Here is a 2125-nt window from a genome sequence, read left to right on the forward strand (position 1 = left end):
AAAATGTGGGAGTAGGTATTTATGTTTAAGTTGAACTATACGAAATCTCCATTTTCATACATTAAAAAAGGAGAGAGTATTGGTGATTTCCTATAGCTAATCCTAATCTTTTCTGTATCTTCTCTTTCTCCCCGCCCCCTTCTCTCTCTGTCTCAATCTCTTTCCATGGCTCTATTCTCTTATTTTCTTGCCTTTGCAATCACATGTGTATTACCCAGAATACCAGCTCTGAAGGTCAATAGATAGTACCAGGAAAAATTAAGAAAAAGAAGAGGTTTCAAATTTCAGTAAGTGTTAATTTGAAAACGCACTGATGCACTTCGTATATCTGCAGGGGAGGTTCTGTGTGGTCCAGCCGAAGCAATGGCCTGTGAAATTCTTGATCCTGCAGAATGGACCAGTCCTGATGAGAATGTGAATTTGTTTGTGTCACCTTTTTTTTTTTGCTCAGAAGTTCATTTAATGACTCCAGCTCGCCGCCCCTCCCCTGCAACTCCTGCTTTGTCTCCCGTGAGTGGTCAGCAGAGGTTCCCTGAGAGGTTCAGCAGGGGCTCTAGGGACCTTGGGCTTGGAAGGGAAGGGCCATCGTCTCTCCTTGTGGCCTTTGGTAGCTGCTGGGTGGAGGCTGTGGGACGGGGTTCCCAAGCCCAGGGCCTCTGGGTGCTGCACATCTCACAGCCGGGTCAGCTTTGGGGCACTAGTGAAGGTGCAGGAAGGGCAGGGCCAGCTGTGCTGAAGGGCGTTGGGGAGGCTGGAGCCAGCTGGCTGAGGGGCTTGGGGCAGCCCCAGTGACTAAGGAAAAAGGCGGCCTAGTTCCTCATCCATCTTCTGCGGGCGCTGAGGATTGTGTCCTGGGGCTTCTCGGGGGGGCTGAGAGTCCCGGTCCCGCTCGCCGCCATAGAAAGCAAGGCTGTATCCAGGGACACACAGGCACCTCCCGATGACCCAGCGCTGCACAGCCGGTGGGAAGCCGAACTCCGAGAATATCTGCTCCTGGAGGGCCCCAATGGTGCAGTGGGGGTGGACCGGCAGCGAGACATGGGCAGAGGATGCAGCATCTTCAGCTGTGCCGTGTAGTCTGATGGGGCCGGGAGGGAAGCAGGCCTCCTGCAGCTGGATGCTGAGGGCCACATGATGCTGGGCCAGGATGGCTGCCGCTTGGGCTGCCCGCTTCTCATCCCCACCCTCTCTGGCCCGGGTCAGGTGCCCTGCTAGTTCCTCATTCTGTCCTTCCACGGTGGCACCTCGGACCAGGGCTGCCCACCGCTAAGCTTCCTGAGGGTTGGCGAAGTGCAGGCTGAGAGTCCCAGGCCCTCCTGGTGGAGGCTACAGCTCATGCTGGATGGGGCCTCGGACGGTGTAGGAGACTGACTCCCAGGGCCGCTCCAAACTGACCGCCCCGGGCCCCGCACCAAGCAGCTCCAGCTGGAAGCGCCCTGGTCGCTCGTCCCACCCCGCGCCCAACGGCCTCACCGCGGCAAGCACGGCCAGGAGCACCGCGGCCCAGCCGGGGTCCGAGGCCGCAGCTGCGTCGCTCACCGGCGGCGCCATCTCCGGTCCGGCCCCGGCCCGGCCCCACGATCCCGCTTCCGTGCCCTCCGGCCACTCTGTGTCACCATTTTGGCGTGTGAATAGTGCTGCTTTTTTCATTATTTGGGCTTTTAGATTCAAGAGGGCTTTTCTGGATATGGGGATATAGTGTTAGAGGGATTGCTAAAAGAGTCGTGACCTTAAGACCAAAAATCTCTACGTATGTACTGACAAATAAAGCAAACCGGGCTGGACAGGCTTTGCCGTATGGTCCCACTGATGATCCAGGTGCCTGGTATCTAGTTTCCCATCAAAGTTTGCCTTCTGAATGAGCTCTCTGGCCCTTGCAGCATCTTTGCAAGCTGCTTTAAGTGGATCCTGTTGACTGTCCTTACCCTGCTTGCCAACCTCACTTTTGTTTCCTGGATCACAAATGGAATTTGTCACCTTCTCATGGATAATACACCTCAAGTAACAACACCTTTGTTCCTCTGTGCATAACATGCTTTCTTTCTCTTTCATTTTTAAAGATGCAACAGTTTTGAGCAAAGGCAAAGGCTTGTGGAAAGGAGCCATTAGAACAGCGACGTCACAT

At 54.8% G+C, this 2125-nt stretch overlaps 1 pseudogene across 1 annotated transcript; it reads right to left on the reverse strand.

Moving 5' to 3' along the window:
• Positions 1 to 518: 518 nt before the first annotated feature.
• On the reverse strand, positions 519 to 1596 carry LOC309839329 (sharpin-like; annotated as a pseudogene). The gene has a single exon. The product of its transcript is annotated as a sharpin-like (transcript).
• Positions 1597 to 2125: the final 529 nt, after the last annotated feature.

The sequence above is a fragment of the Grampus griseus genome, assembly GCF_964374135.1.
Source record: "Grampus griseus genome assembly, chromosome: X".
Taxonomy (NCBI): domain Eukaryota; kingdom Metazoa; phylum Chordata; class Mammalia; order Artiodactyla; family Delphinidae; genus Grampus; species Grampus griseus.